Source organism: Anomaloglossus baeobatrachus, chromosome 3 (assembly GCF_048569485.1).
Source record: "Anomaloglossus baeobatrachus isolate aAnoBae1 chromosome 3, aAnoBae1.hap1, whole genome shotgun sequence".
In the NCBI taxonomy this organism is placed as follows: domain Eukaryota; kingdom Metazoa; phylum Chordata; class Amphibia; order Anura; family Aromobatidae; genus Anomaloglossus; species Anomaloglossus baeobatrachus.
Window position 1 is genome coordinate 646,666,052 of NC_134355.1, and position 16,653 is coordinate 646,682,704.

The 16,653-nt window shown below is 43.1% G+C and overlaps 1 protein-coding gene across 2 annotated transcripts in view; it reads left to right on the top strand.

Moving 5' to 3' along the window:
* Window positions 1–16,653, top strand: part of KLHL29 (kelch like family member 29) — a 1,297,105-nt gene that overhangs the window by 384,574 nt on the left and 895,878 nt on the right. Inside the window, exon 4 of one of the 2 annotated variants that reach the window (XM_075341153.1) lies at window positions 4,524–4,669. The exons of the other annotated variant lie outside the window; for it this stretch is intronic. The gene's annotated coding sequence lies outside the window, so the exon portion shown is untranslated. The remainder of the gene's footprint in view (window positions 1–4,523; window positions 4,670–16,653) is intronic. 2 annotated transcript variants of the gene reach the window in all.

Sequence of the window (16,653 nt, forward strand, 5' to 3'; positions counted from 1 at the left end):
ATTGAAGACACAACATGTAGAGGGGAGAGGAGAGAGCGGGAGCGGAGCATGGTCTGGTGGGGGCTCCCGCGTGTCTTTTGTCTGGATCGGGTCTCTTGGGATGCCCTTTTTTTGTCCCTGGCAGTGATAAACCACAAGTGAAAGTTCCTCCATTGCTTTAATAAATCCTCCTGAGCTATTTAAAATGATGAATACTTGTAGTCCAAGGATACAGCCATACGAGACTTATCTGTTGTGGATTTTTTTTTTTTGCAGGAAACACTACAGATTTTTTCACAAAAAGATAGGGTTTGCTATTTTTACATTACATCTAATGATATCCTATAAATATCCTAATTTTAACTAATGGTTTACAAAGGTATGCACTTTTTTGGGTTAGATATCCTGTCACAAGTAGCACACGACCCACTTACCATTGGCGTTAAAGCAAGTGACGTGCAAAATCGCAGCCATAAAATAATCATGTGACAGCAAGTCATAGAAAATGTTTTCAGTCACTCAACTGAGAGTTGCTGTTGTGCAACACGTCTTCATGTAACCCCAACCTCTGTCAAAACTTGCCGTCAGTCATGGCGGCATCAAGCTCTGTTCACATCGCAAAGTCTGACACTCCTTCCGATGGTTTCCCTGGTGTTTCAGATCAACTCAGTCAGACCCGGATGTCGAACTGCTGTGTGCTGATTCATAGACAGGCTAGCAAGAGTTAGCCTTTGCAGAGTTGTATTTGTCACCTGGTCCTGTAGTTGGTGTTTCCATGTGCTTGGCAAGTGGAAGGAGCCTATGCTTCTGTGCCACGTGCCCAGGATCAAGCCACTTTATCAGGATGTCTCTTCTATCTGTGCGGCACCAGTTATAGCCCTGCTCTGCAGCGTGCGCTCCTGGTCCCTGTAAGTTCTCTTGATTCTGCCCGCTACCTCGTTTGACCTCTCTAACTTCCTTCTTCCCTGTTCAGTCTGACCTCCCTGACTCCCGTCCTCCCTGTTCAGTTCAACCTCCCTGACTCCCGTCCCCTCCGTCTTGTCTTCCCTTCCGGTCTTCCTCTCCTGATCCCTGTTTGTTGTTCCGTCCCTGCACCCTCCTTCTACTGCTTACTCTCCCGGTTCTCAACCTCTGCCTCGCTCCTGACACTGACTCCGCCTACTCCCTTTTACAGCGTGACCTCCCGGCTCTGACCCTGCTTGTACGACTTCTCTAAGTAATCAATTTGTGATTACTTCTGTGACACCTTGTGGATCCATAGTCCTGTTACACACACCAGTGTTCCGACTCCCTCTAGTAGTGATTTTACAGTTGCTTTATGCTTGGTGTTGTTGTGGAGTTAACCATCATCTTATTTTTCCACCCTGCTCTTGTTTTCCTCCTAATCTCTTGTTGTCTTATACTTCTTTGTGTGTGCATGCTGTGTGACAGAGTTTTGGTTACCCTGTTTGTCTATTTCTGTTGGTCAAATCACACTCCTGTCCTGGCCACCCCTGAGGGAGTGGGTATAAGATCAGCACTGGTCAGGAGCAGGGCCAGGAAGGAGACTCAGACATCCCCACCATTAGGGGCATGTCTTAGAATAGGGATAGCACAGGGCCCCCTAGTCTGAGGGTCAGCTTAGGGGCCCTGGTTTACAACTATCCCCTTAGTCCCTTGTGACTGCAGAATACTGGTAGGGCTAAAGGGTGGCTTTGGCTGTGACATGGTCGTGTGGGGAAAGATTGTTACATGTTGCTGCTGTATCAGTAAGAAAGATCGCGACACGTAAATTAAAAAAAAAAAAATCTAGATTTCTTTACTTGTTGAATTTCACTAGCAGAGTTTTTGTATTCCACTAATGTACAATGTAATTACTATATTGGTATTTCTGATTTTCCCAAAAACAAAGAAAAAAAAGAGAGAAAAAATATATACGGTAGTTTAATAGTTAAAATACATAACAATATAGTAAGTACATACACTATTATTATTATTATTATTATTTATTATTATAGCGCCATTTATTCCATGGCGCTTTACAAGTGAAACGGTATACGTACAACAATCATTAACAGTACATATTACATTACGCTCAACCGAATGTCAACCAATATGATGTCGGCGGTAATGCTTCGCCAACAGAGGGGAGCATAAGAGGAAATTCTCTGTCCACGTGATGTCTCAGGAAGTAGGAGAATCACTGCCCGGAGCCGTCCGTGATCACTCTGAGCCTAGAGAGATCATTTCATGGGAGAACAGGTGGGTAGTAGTGATGAGCGAGCACTAAAATGCTCCAGTGCTCAGTACTCAAATCGAACAGGTCAGAGGCTCATACGAGCTTGACGTTAGTAATGAGTAAATCAATGGGAAAAACTCCAGCATTTTCTGGAAGACCCTACCAGGAGGGTGAGGAGTCAGGAAAATTGTTGAAATCGATGGAAACAGAGCTCAAATATAATGGGAATGCCATGGGAAAGACGCCTGAATACATCTCTGACTCTTAGGCGGGCTTTGCACGTTGCGACATCGCAAGCCGATGCTGTGATGTCGCACGCGATAGTCCCCGCCCCCGTCGCAGGTACGATATCTTGTGATAGCTGGCGTAGCGAAAATTATCGCTACGCCAGCTTCACATGCACTCACCTGCCCTGCGACCGTCTCTCTGTCCAGCGACCCGCCTCCTTCCTAAGGGGGCGGGTCGTGCGGCGTCATAGCGACGTCACACGGCAGGCGGCCAATAGCGGCGGAGGGGCCGAGATGAGCAGGATGTAAACATCCCGCCCACCTCCGGCCTTCCGTAGAGCCGCCGGCGGCAGGTAAGGAGATGTGCCTCGCTCCTGCGGCTTTACACACAGCGATGTGCGCTGCCGCAGGAACAAGGAACAGCATTGTACCTGTCGCAGCAGTATAATTATGAAAAAGTCGTAGCCTGCAACGATGATACGATAACGACGCTTTTGCGCTCGTTAATCGTATCATCTAGGATTTACACACAACGATGTTGAAAGTGACACCGGATGTGCGTCACTTTCGATTTGACCCCACCGACATCGCACGTGCGATGTTGCAACGTGCAAAGCCCGCCTTAGGTCGCGGCTAAGATCTAAATAATTTTAAAAAGCAACGTGGAATCCCCCCCCATTTTTAATAACCAGAAAAGGTAAAGCAGACAGTTAGGGGCTGCTATTAAGCTGGGAAAGTCCATGGTTATTTGGCGTTTCCCAACCTAAAAATACCAGCCAGCAGCCGCCTCAGAATTAGGGCATCACTTAAATCTGCCAATTCTGGTGCTTTGCCCTTCTCTTCCCAATTGCCCTATTATGGTAGAAATCAAGGTAATATTTTTGGGGGTTCATGTCAGCTGTGTAATGTCAGCTGGCTTCAATCCCAGGGGTTAGTAATGGAGAAACATTTATCAAACACCCCCTTACTAACCCAGTAATCCAAAAATACACACACACACACACACACACATATACACACACACACACACATAGAAAAAAAACCTTTTTTTTTTAATAAAGACTCCTCCACACTATCCTTCGTTCACTAATTTATTATCAAAAATGTTCCCACGTAGACTACGATACCCGGATGCAGCTCTGGCAACTGAATAGAAGTAAAAAAACGCTATTCACAGGCGCCGGGTAGTAAGACAACTCTCATCAGAACCGCAGCCTTAATGCTGCACTCAGCGTGACCTGGCGACGCTGATTGGATTTGTAGTCACTACTTAGTACCAGTGAATAGCTGCACCTTACTGTTGCAGGAGCTGCATTCGGGGAAGGTGGTCTACGACGAAGGAGCTTCGTGGGAACATTTTTGATAATAAATTGGTGAACGAGGAATAGTTTGGTGGAGTCTTTATTCAAATAAACTTTTTTCCTGTGTGTGGTTTTGTTTGGATTACTGGGTTAGTAATGGGGGTGCCTGATAGACTCCACTTCATTACTAACCCCTCGGCATGATGCCAGCTGACATTATACAGCTGACATGAACCCCCAAAAATATTACCCTGATTTCTACCGCACCAGGGCAATCGGAAAGAGATGAGCAAAACACTTGTGTGTGGTTTTGTTGGGATTACTGAGTTAGTAATGGGGGTGTCTGATAGACTCCACTTCAATACTAACCCCTCGGCATAATGCTAGCTGACACTACACAACTGACATCAACCTCAAAAAATATTACCCCATTTGCCACCACACCAGGACAATGGGAAGAGTTGGGCAAAGCACCAGAATTGATGCATCTATAGTGATGCACGAATTCTGGGATGGCTGTGGGCTGGTATTTTTAGGCTGGGGAGTGTCAGTATCCATAGCCCTTCCCACCCTAATACCAGTCCCCAGCTGTCTGTTTTACCTTGACTGGGTATCAAAAATATGGCCGTTTGTTTTTTGTTTTTTTTTTTAATTATTTATTAGATTAAACAAAGCTAAAAACACTCTATAGTGTCACATGAAAACCACTAAATGGTGTACGTGTACAACATACAATGTACTGCAATAGCAGTTTAACACTGCCTATATGCCTGCTCTAATCTAAGCTCTCCTTCCTAGATCAACTCTCCCTGAACTGTTTCCAGAGGACAGTGTGCCAAGCATCACACCCCCATGTCTCATATAAGACCTGATGACACAATGTGGCTGTCCAATCACGGTAATGCTAGTAGCCGACATGTCTACAGCCTTACAAAGTATGGCAGGTAATCCCGCATGTTTATTGGCTGTCTAAAGGGGGCTTTACACGCTGCGACATTGCTAGTGATAGCTAGCGATGTCGTGCGCGATAGCACCCGCCCACGTTGCTGTTTCGTCATGGGGTGATTGCTGCCGTAGCAAATAATATCCTGCTTATATTGAATAAAAAAGTTTTTTCTTTCTAATAGCGACGCGTTTCAACAAGTTGTCTTAATCATTAGATCATGATTAAGACAACTTGTTGAAACACGTCGCTCTGAACTGGGGCTAGAATTTACTTTTGCATGTCCCTGGATTTTTTATTCATTCAATTATTCCAATAAAGAAAGAAAAAACTTTTTTATTCAATATAAGTCTGCGCTGGATTCATTCATCTTTATTGCTATTGCTTTGTATTCCTAACCATCCGTGCGCTGGATCTCCACTACGGGACTGCAATATTGGTGAGCTGAACCATTTATTCTGTTAATATCCTGCTTAGCAACGTTGCTGGAGACACCGAACAATCTCTCCTTTAAGGGGACGGTTCGTTCGGCGTCACAGCGGTGTCACTAAGTGGCCGCCCAATAGCAGAGGAGGGGCGGAGATGAGCGGCCGGAACATGCCACCCACCTCCTTCCTTCCTCATTGCCGGTGGACGCAGGTAAGGAGATGTTCGTCGTTCCTGCGGTGTCACACATAGTGATGTGTGATGCCGCAGGAACGACGATCAACCAGCGGCATGCACCACCAACGATATTATGAAAAGGATCGACGTGTCAACGACCAACGATATTTTGACGTTTTTACGATCGTTGATCGTCGCTCCTTTTAGTCACACACAACGATGTCGATAACGGCGCCGGATGTGCGTCACGAACACCGTGACCCTGACGATATATCGTTAGTGATACCGTTGTGTGTAAAGTACCCTTAATAGCTGCAAAACTTGTGGGACAGGTATTCAAGCATGGTGCTCGAGCACCCGCGATAGTTGATTGAGTACTGAGCAGTGACGAGCATGCTCGCTCATCTGCCGATAAGTGATTAGCCACATAAAAAATAATAATCCTAATAAACCCATTAAGATATCTTCTATCTAGAAATCTTACTCCCCCTTTTTACGCCACCCTCTTTTTGGATTGAGTTTGCAACATTTCCAAAGTCTCAATTCTTACATCTTTGTCTTTTGAAAAGTGGCTAAAACAGTGCGGTCATAAATTGGTAACTTTGTGATGCCAAAAATTTCATACAAAAGCCTTAATACATGCCCCCCTTTTTAATAATTTCTTATTTTGAAACACAAAACATGGCGTCAGAATGTGAGGCAAAAAATGGCACAATACGCTGCGTTGCGTTTTATTAGCTATGAGGCACCCAAAACTCTCTGCCTCGTGCCTCGCCGGCAACACCAGTTTCTTTCAAATGGAAATCCGGTATCTTTGTGTCAACAGATTGCGACAAGTGGGTGTAACGTTTCGCAGTCTCGCATGACAGGAGGCTTCTTGGAAAGTATGAGCTAGCGAAAGTTTTGTCCTCTAAGTAATCAGTTCTGCAGTCATTAGACTTTCCCTCCTGCATCTCCGGGATGAAAAGCAGTCATTTCATTGCAAGCGCAGAAGCCGGGCTGTGCATACTGTTCTGGGAGCCGAGCTCAGCTCCGGCTGTGTGAAGTTAAATGTAAAAGTGAGCACATCGCCTCTGGGCGTGTAAAAACTTGGAGCACGCACCACGAATATGAAGCGTAATCTGCAAACTCAGCTCTACGTAAATACACTTCAGCAGCAGTGATGAGAAGTATTGGCAGTCTGTGCACAAACTTCTTCACATCTAGAAGAGCGGTAGGTTCAGCTGTCAGTGAAAATTCATCACTGGAGCGTATATCCATCTTATTCACCGCTGTGCATTGGCAGCGCAAGTTACATCATATGGAGAAAAGTATTGGGACATGTCTTAATCACTCAGTTTAGGTTTTTCATGCAGTCCCATTATCCCCGGTGTATAATATGCAGCCACATTGCCTCTAGTGGATAATGCCCCGCCTCTCTTCCCGGTGATAATATGCTTCCCCAGTGTATAACATCCAGCCCCTGCCCTCGGTGTATAACATCCACCCCATAATCCACAATGTGTAACATCCGGCCCCTGCCCCTCTGGTGTTTAACATCATGGCCCTGACCCCCAGTGTATAATATCCGGCCCCATTGCCCCTGGTGTAAAAAATCCGGGCACCATCGTCTCCAGTGTGTAACGTCTGCCCTCCCACCTCCCTGGCATTTAACATCTGGTCCCTGCCCCCGGTGTATAACATCCGGCCCCATTGTCCCCAATGTGTAACGTCTGTCCCCTGCCCCTCTGGGTTTAATATTAGGGCCCTGACCCCCAGTGCATAACATGCAGCCCCATCATCCCCAGCATATAACGTCTTGCCTCTGCCCCTCTGGTGTTTAACATCAGGGCCCTGACCCCCAGTGTATAATATCCAGCCCCATTTCCCCTGGTGTAAAACATCCAGCCCCTTCGTCTTCAATGTGTAGCATGTACCCCCTACCACCCTGGCATTAACATCTGCCCCCCCCAGTGTATAACATCCAGCCCTATCGTTCCCAGTGTGTAACGTCCTGCCCCTGCCCCTCTGGTGTTTAACATCAGGGCCCTAACCCCCGGTATATAACATCCGGCCCCATGGCCCGGGTGTAAAACATCTGGCCCCATCATCCCCAGTGTGTAACGTCTGGCCCCTACACCCCTAGGGTTTAATGTCTTGCCCCTATCATCTCCAGTGTGTAATGTCTTTCCCCTTGCCCCTCGGTGTATAACATCCGTTCCCATCATCCCCAGTGTGTAATATCTGACCCCTGGCTCCTGGTGTTTAACATCTGGGCCCTGCTCTCAAGTGTGGATCCAGCCCTATCACCCTTGAGTATAACATCTGGCCCCCATTGTATAACACCTGGCCCTTGCCTCCTGGTGTATTGCATCCACCATTCGCCATGTCGTCTGCCATTACTAACATGTGACAGATTTGCTGGTGGTAAAGAGCATAGGAAGCATAGTCACCGACCAGTGTCTCTGCAGATCCAGCACAGGCCACTCCAGAAGTCTTCACCAACTCTAGAAAAGAAATCTTGTCTGTTCAAAAGTCACAAGACCACTGAAGCCTGTGATTGTCTGCAAGGTGACTGGAGAAGCACACAATCGATTATTTCTTTGATCGCAAACACAGTCTTAGGTTATATTGTGACTTCTGATTACAGTGGACACCGCCTCCCGAACTGGTGGAGACCTTCTAGTGGCCAGTGTTGGAACCACAGCAGAGATGCTGGTAGGTGAGTATGACTATTATTTTATTTTAAAAAATTTCATGCTTCCATGTTTTTTTGTGAGTGTGTGAACTTTTTACGGTATGTACACACGGCGTCTTTTAGATGCCGATGCAGGTGCTGAGTTTTTCCAGAGGTGGCTTCACGAACATTAAATGTCACATGTGAAACCTTTTTCTGAAATGTGCTCTACTATCAATGATAATAAAAAATAGCTGTCTTAGGCTCTTACCTGTCACTCAAAATGTGGTCCCATAGACAGAGGAGATAGATGTTTATTGCCTTTAGTTGATGATGCATTGGCAAAAGCCATTCCGAAAGATAAGTGGCTTCATAAACTTCATGGGTCAGTTGTTGAAATATGGTGTGGTGAAAGCTATAACTCCGGTAAGAAATACTCAAAAATTTCAATAATGGTTCTACTTCCTACATAGAAGGTGAAGAATACAACAGTAAAAAAATAATAACCTCCTGAAAACATGGGAAACCTACTAGAAAGAGATTATACAAAGAGTGGCATAACAAGAATGGTACGGAAAACGTGACAAGTCCGTGACATTCTACGTGACATATGAAAGAGCCAAAGGTGATCTCCTGAAACATCTTGTTTGGGCTGCACCAGCAGGGTTGGAAGTTGCTTACTTCATAATTGGAGCTATCGGTGTGTAGAAGTAAACCATAATTGAAAAGGTCGTTGTAGTCCATTTTGCCTAATCATCTTTGACAAGAGAATTGTGGCCTACACCCAAACAATCTATTAACTCCACGAGAGGTCAGCGAGGAAGTAGTCGCCCTAGGTTAACCTATTTCTTCAGGGTTATTTGCAGAGGTAAACAATATTCCCTTAGAAATCGCAGGAACATTTTTAAAAAAATATATGTTACTGAGTGAAAAAAATATTAACAATAGTGTATTCTGTCATTTTTTTATTATTTTTATTATTACATAATGTTATAAACTATCTTCCCCTTTAACCACAAAATCCTAATTGTTCATATCTATACAATAAGAAATGCTCCATCTATTAAAATACTTTATACAGCAAATTCTTCATGTGTCAAAATACTTATGGATGACACAATAGACAGCAGACACCCATACTACTGTGTTGTCAGAAGGGCCAAAAGTAGGTTCCTTCTGCCATCGCTTACCCAACAATGTAGTCATTGATAATCAAGGAGAATAATGTACTCTTTCGCGAGTCAAGAACATTCCGGTTGAGTTGCCATGTATGATATTAGTAAAATATGAAATTGACATCAGACACCTGTTTTACTGTGTTGTCAAATTAGTCAAAAGTAGGTTCCTTCTGCCATCACTTACCCAACAATGTAGTCACTGATAATCAACTAGAATAATCTACTCTTTCGGAAGTCACGGACATTCCAGTTGAATTCACATGTATGATCGTAGTAAAATATATAATTGATGGCAGACACCCACTGATACCTCTGTCTTGTCAAATTAGTCTAAAGTAAGTTCCTTCTGCCATCACTTACCCAACAACATAGCCACTGATAATCAAGGAGAATAATCTAGTCTTTCGCAAGTCAAGGTCATTCCAGTTGAGTTGACATGTATGATCATAGTAAAATATACAATCTATAGTAGACACCTATAGTACTGTCTTTTCAAATTGATCAAAAGTAGGTTCCTACTGCGATCACTTACCCAACAATGTAATCACTGATAATCAAGGAGAATATTCTACTCTTTTGGAAGTAAAGGACATTCCAGTTGAGTTCACATGTATTATTGTAGTAATCGATGGCAGACATCCATACTATTGTGTTGTTAAATTGGTCAAATGTAGGTTCCTCCAGCCATCAATCAATGTGCCCACCAATTTAGTCACTGATAATCCAGGAGTATAATCTACTTTTTCGGAAGTCAAGGACATTCCAGTTGAGTTGACAAACGGCAGACACCCAAACTACTGTATTGTCAAATTGGTCAAAAGTAGGTTTCTTCTGCCATCATTTGCCAAACAATGTAATCACTGATAATCAAGGAGAATATTCTACTCTTTCGGAAATCAAGGACATTCCAGTTGAGTTCACATGTATGATCGTAGTAAAATATTCAATCGATGGCAGACACCCATACTACTGTCTTGTAAAATTGGTCAAAAGTAGGTTCCTTCTGCCATCACGTACCCAACAATGTAATCACTGATAATCAAGGAGAATATTCTACTCTTTTAGACATGAAGGACATTCCAATTGAGTTGAAATTTATGATCGTAGTAACATACACTTATGTTCTTACCTTTGATCTTGGCTCGACATATCTTAAGTTGAGCGGTGTGAGATTTTGTGAGATGTTCATGTCATAAATGTCAAACAATGGTTATGATGTTGTGAGTTGAATGAGAAATTGGCATATTTAACAAAATTCAAGTAATTGTAAAGATGGACACTTCTGCAGTGAGTAAAGTTGTTATAGTTGCAGATTTGATTTAGGACATAAATGTTGCAAGGCAACTGTGTCACCCACCGAGCCTGCATGCCAAACCCTTTACGTAAAGTGTTGGCTTTTTCAGTATTTAAATAATAAAAAAAAATACATTTATTTTATTCAGCCAAATAGCTGCCAAGAAGCCAACACAATTGTCTTTTTTTTTTCTAAATTGAGAAAATGCAGTAAAGGTTAAGAAGTGGACAATCCTTCTTATTCAGCGATAAAACTCTGTGTGAAAGCAAATTACAGCTCAAGCTGTTTTTTTTTCTGTAATCTGTAAATTGTTTAAATTGTTAAATGTTGAGTTTTTAGTGCCGACTGCTGAACGAACACTTCACGTCTTCTACATAAAAGAACTGAGGGTGGCTTAAACATCAGTTTATCTGTAGAACTATCTCAATTATATTAGTGTTGGGGAGTCCGTCAGCACCATGAATCATTCCTTGCACTGAAATGACTTCAACATTTGAACATTAAGTCTACAAAGAATTTAGTGTTAGATACAGATATTTGATAATATACTGGAAAAATTACATCTTTGCTATGCTTGAAAACACTCTTGAAATGTCCAAAAGGGTCCTGGAATAAATGGTTAAACCTCTTGGACTTCTAATAAGATTGGCAAATGTCCCAAAACATTGATAAAACAATGCAGACCTTTAGCTGTTTCAGAACATTTCTTATACATACAACTAAAATGTTTCGCCATCAGATGGATCCTCAGGGGGGCAGGAATCACAATGTGAAGGGGTGTGAACTGAATTGGGAGAGACAAAATTTGCTTCCATATGGCACAACAAACGTTAGTGAGGATGATCTTTGCCTTTCAGTGACATGGTTATACTGATAGAGACGGTGATCATGCATTTCTTCTAGAGCTTAAACAAAGAGCAGGTAAGTAGCTATAAGGGGTGCAGAGATAGAAGTCACATCCAGAACATGGTGTCTGAAGGGGCTCAATGAACTCTTTGCTGTATAAGAAGGCGCCAGTTTTATAAAAGGAATGATTGAGCATAGTATAAAGGCCGTGGCAGAAAGTATGTTTGTAGGAAATGACTAGGTGAAGGGTAGGAAAGAGGATGAAAGGGAATTTGTTTAAGTGGGTGCTAGTGAGTGGAAACAATATTGGAGTAGAGCAGTGAGCAGTGCGTGCATGTTGACCTTCGGGATGAGTATGGTAGATGTATTCCTCGTAAAAGGTGTCATGGCAGTTGTTGGCAGGTAGAGTTCCTAAGAGTTGATGGTAAATCAGTGGGAGATTCTTTGGTAAAGTTGGGTTGGTCTGATTAATGATATGGTGGTGTTCCTGTGAGTTGCTGTACAAAAATACTCATCTTCCCTGCCTTAAAGTGCTCCTGAAAGAGTGTAATCGGATGGAAGTGAAATGAAACATTAGCTCATCTTTGAAGCTTCAAGGACCCCATTGATTTTTAATACGTAAGTCATGGCACACTGTAAGAGTGAGCCATGATACAATGACTGCACATAGGCGATGGTGAGCTTAAGTTTGAGTAAGAAAAGTGGTTGCCTTTTACGTAAGCACTAAAAATAGCTTGTTCTTGTCATGGGAGTGTCAGGGTAATGGAAGCAAGGACCCCTAAGCTGGCCCTCAGACTTGGGACCCTGCGCTATCCCTCATCCCAGAGGTACGCTTAATTGTAGGATGGTCTGGACCGCAAGCGTAACCCTAACTACTGTCCAAACCATGATCTAACCTCCCTTCCCCACCCCAGATGAGGGCCGGGACCAGAGTAGCAAACCCCACTAATACCACAGACAGGGGGAAAAAAAACCAAATCATACACACAGCGATCAGTCACTGGGGAGAGACAATAAATATCCGGGAAGAAATAAACACAGGGAGGAAATAAACTAACAACAGGGATATTTCCATACCACACAGGAAAGCAAACAACATATCACCAGGCTCTGGATCACCATAAAAGGACCGGTATTGCTGAAGAAAAGCTGAGCTATATTCGGCGACAAGAAACCGGATCCAGCACCTTATAAAGAGTGAAGATAGCTGTGAATGGTCATTAGCAGCCTAAGCTCCTAGCAGCAGTTCACAAGCCAGCAGGAATTAACTCCTGCTGGACTGAAGAGCAGTGAATCTAAAACAGCCGACGCCTGACTCAAGCTAAACTAGGAAACCTCAGGTTGCTTGTCAGATTTTGCAGTGTGAACAGAGTCCGATGTCACGATGACACCCAGCGAGTACAAAGCAGAACACCGCATGAAACTCCTCCAGTGTCTTGATCAAAAATATATTGTTACAAAGCAAATTAGATAAGGAGTCCTTCCCATTGCTCTGTAATGAGTGAACTAGAACACCCTGTCATGTTTCTGGTCACTTCAACCATGACGTCCCCTACCTCTATCATGAAGCCCATCACTGGCCACATCATTGACATCTGTTCCGACTATCGTTACTGATTTGATCAGAGATTTCTTGAGCACAGAAACCACGTTAATATATCCTTTTCTTTGAAGGGTCCATTTATACTTTGTATTCTTCATATAGACTATTGGTTCCATAATTGGGTCATTGTCTCCTGGTTGGTTATTTGTATATGTGCCATTTGTATGGAGTCAAATATAAACATATTGTCAAATATTGGCTTCTCCTAAGAATCAAAGATTTTTTATTCTTACAGTAACTGGATGTATTGATCCAGTAATTGATGGTTCCCTTCTTCTGCGGTTTATTTCTCTGTACATTGTGCAGTCCATTAGTTTACATATTGATATACTTAATGGAGCATGTAATACAAAAACAAATGCATTATAAAAGTAGAAATCAACCATGACTTGAGTATGTTCTGTAAAGAAATCCCATGAATATTGTTGCTTTGTGTTTTTCCATAGCATCTATATATAATCCTTAGAATATATACCAAGTGTGTCACCAGGGTCATGCAGAACTTGATGTCCGCCCACGTGGCCGTTATGAGGCTCAATAAAGAGAGTTACCGTAGTCTATCAATTGATTTAGATACTTCAGAAGTGCCTCCTTACTCCAGGTCATGAAAACCTTTTGGATTTCCACAGAATTTGGACATTATCTAACCCGTAACTCCTCTTTTTAGATTCTGTATTGGATTATCATATGTTCAGTTAAAAGCAAATTTACCAAATTTGCCAAATCAAAATATTTCTCTACCCTTAAATGTGCACTGGGGTTTGGTTTCAGCACAAAACATCCCCATATCACACATTACTACTGCTTTCCTTACGGTTTCAGGAGGCTTTTGCAGCCCCGGAAGAACTGTCTGCTCTGCCGGTAGGCCACGAGGTCTACTCTTTTGCCCACAGCCTCACAGAGGTTTTTGGTTCATCGATGACTAATTACTATGTTGTTATTTAGGTGTATGTATTTTGGATAATGTTCTTTGCGTTTTACTATAATGTGTTGGCCTTGGTGACTTGATGAGGTCTTTCACCTTAACATGGAGCCTAACTGGAAAATCTTGAGTGGGAAACAAAATGTGATGCTGCATAGTTGTTACTCCTTAAGGATGGAATTGGCACCAAAGATCACCTGACCAAGTAATGAGTGGGTAGCGAGAAACCATCAAGAGGTAACCAGATGACATACACTGACAAAGTCCGACAGATGGAATCTAGTCTGATCATACAAGTGGAGTGTCAGCCATGTTGGTCTGGGAGGCTTGAGGAATAAACAGAAAAAAATGTTGAATAGAAAATGGATCCAAGAGCCTAGTTGTAGCAAAAGTTACACGGGGCTCTTTACCAGGCCTGCTGAGGTGTGACAGGTGGCGCTAGAGTTTGTCTCCTTTCCTGGAGAGACAATTTGAATATTTCCCAGACGGGCATTGCAGCTATAAGTCCCCTCACTGGCAGCCAGACTGGTTTGTTAGGTCTCCGTAAGGAGAATAGTCTTCCCCCGTGGTCCCCACATAGCTTCTCATAAGCCAGATCAGACACCCATACTTTGCACTGACGAGGGGCAATCACCTTGTCTGCAAATTGGGATTCTGATCTGGCATAAATCCTAGGTCATATGAAAAGGCTTGTTAAAAGGCCACTTTTGACTTTTAGGATTGCTACTTCCAATAGGTGGCACTACAGTTTGTCTCCCTTCCTGGAGAGACAATTTGAGGAGAGCATTAGACATGGCTACAGTCTTTGTAGCAAGGTGCCACTCTGTTAGGAGCCATCAGGAAGAATGACCCACATGGTGGAAAGACAGAGACCCCTACTAGTTTCAACCATATGGCGGCTATGTTTGTTGTCAATAAGAAGTGTACGAAACTGGGCACTCAAGGTGATGAGGATTTGGTGTAAGTTTATTAAAGGGTCTTCAAAAAGTGAACAGAGGTAGAAACGTTTCTGTGCAAAAAAAACTGGACCTTCATCAGTGTGCATGCTGAAGTTCACTTGTGGCTTAGGTGGTAGACGCTGTTGGGAAGACTGTGGTGTCCACTGCTGTATCAGGGAGGCACTTTCCTGATACAGTGGTGGACACCACGCTCTCCCTACCAGAGCCTACTACCTAAGCCACAAGTGAACTTCAGCATGCACACTGATGAAGGTCCGGTATTTTAGGACTGAAACGTCTGTGCCTCTGTTCACTTTTTGAAGACCCTTTAATAAACTTACACCAATTCTTCATCACCTTGAGTGCCAAGTTTCTTACTTATTGACAACAAACATAGTCACCGTATGGTTGGAAATTAGTAGGGATGTCTGTCTTTCCAATATGTGGGTAGATCTTGCAGATGGCTCAGAAACATCAGTGCCATGTTCACTTTTTGAAGACACTTTAAAAACTTACACCAATTCCTCATCACCTTGAGTGCCAAGTTTCTTACTCATCGTATTCAAGGGATTGGATCCTATTTGTGTACCACCCCAGAAGTGCCGTGGTTATTCTCCGTATGTTTGTTGCCAAGACCATGACCTCCAATATTTATGCCTAACATTCCCAAACCTCATTGTTTGATCGCTTATTATAGCATTACACCAAACCCATTGAATGCAAAAAGGGGGCTCAAGTAGAGGCAAATGGCACCCCTTGCTTAATCATTACTTGTACCCCTCTTCTACATGTATTTCGGTTGCTGCACACACTTTCGTACACATTACAATCCATATGCAAAGTGAGCAAAAAATATGAACCCACCAGGAATGGTTGCTCTGAGGTTTAATTTCCTCGCTTTCTACATAACCTCCCATTGTCAGGCATAAAAGCCGAAATAAGTGTGGATCATATTTATTGCCTCACAGCTTCTTTAAAATTCCATCTTCACATCCCCGGTGAGTTTGTAGTGTGTTGTGCCAGCCTTCAGATTGGCAATAAAAAGCATCCCACTTGTTCTGTAACTTGTGTAGCCTTAAACCATATACGTCTTTTACAGTGCTTATGTTGTTCCTCCGAATGTAATACACCCAGACAGTGAGCGCGTCCGTGACCAGCTAAATAACTTATGATGGGGTGACTCCCCTCGCTCATTAATCTTAATTGTGGAGCATTTACAGTGGAATCTGTAGAGAACAGGAAATCATGGCGGTTATTACCTGTCACAGACGGCTGTATTCTAATAAATGCACATCATTCAGGAGGAAGCTTCGGATGCCTCCTAATAGCATTTGGGCAACGGGCGATTGCCGGCATTTCTTAACAGGAAAGCTTCGGAGAATTGGAGTTCAGAACAGCGCCTTGAGCTATCGTCATTCACACAAAGGGCTTTGGGCAGGAAAACGCTCTGCTTATTCTCATTCAGGTCAAGCTGTCCCTGGAAGACTCGTCTTAAATACTAATAATATGTCTGAAGTGCTTGTTCTGTATTCGGTCTATTAACCGTTTTCTTTCTGTTCCTTCACAACAATACACAATTCGCAAAAATATTGGACTCGAAGCTTCCCAATCGGCTCTGAAGTCACTCAACATTATATACACCCGTTAACTTAACGGGGAAGATCATTTAACCCCTAAAGGGTCTACTGGACAGGCCAACTGAGGTACGGACATATCTAATAGTAACCCATCCAAATATATGGGGACAGGGGGTAAGGGCTTATTTCTTTCAGTTCCCTTATGAAGACCACAGAGGTTTTTTTTAGAGCTTTGAGAGTCTACTTTTTATCACCTAAAGAGGTGGTCAACTACTTACCTTACTCAATTCAGTATTAGGATAGGTGATCAATTTCGTGTTTCTCTGAAAATAAGACAGGGTTTTATATTATTTTTTTGCTCGGAAAGA